Here is a 550-nt window from a genome sequence, read left to right on the forward strand (position 1 = left end):
GGCCCCGCAGGTCCCTCTCCAGCGCCACCGCCCGGGCGTCCACGCGCGCCTGCTCCTGCTCCAGGGCCACCAGCTCGGCCACCAACATCTGCCCCGTGTCACGCAGCCGCTGCCACCGGGACACCGGGGTCACAGGGTCACCGGGGTCATCAGTGGCACCGGGGTCAGCAGGGTCATGGGGTCACGGGGGTCATGGGGTCACCAGGGTCAGCAGGGTCACGGGGTCATCGGGGTCATGGGGTCACCGGGGTCAGCAGGGTCACGGGGTCATCGGGGTCATGGGGTCACCGGGGTCAGCAGGGTCATGGGGTCACCAGGGTCACCAGTGACACTGGGGTCACCGGGGTCATGGGGTCAGCGGGGTCATCAGTGACACCGGGGTCACTGGGGTCAGCAGGGTCACGGGGTCAGCAGGGTCATGGGGGTCATGAGGACACCGGGGTCATCAGGGTCATGGGGTCACTGGGGTCACGGGGGCCACCAGGGCCATGGGGTCACCAGGGCCACCAGGGCCATGGGGGCACCAGGGGCACCAGGGCCATGGGGTGAC

The sequence above is a fragment of the Mesitornis unicolor genome, unplaced genomic scaffold (assembly GCF_000695765.1).
Source record: "Mesitornis unicolor isolate BGI_N332 unplaced genomic scaffold, ASM69576v1 scaffold40356, whole genome shotgun sequence".
Classification (NCBI taxonomy): domain Eukaryota; kingdom Metazoa; phylum Chordata; class Aves; order Mesitornithiformes; family Mesitornithidae; genus Mesitornis; species Mesitornis unicolor.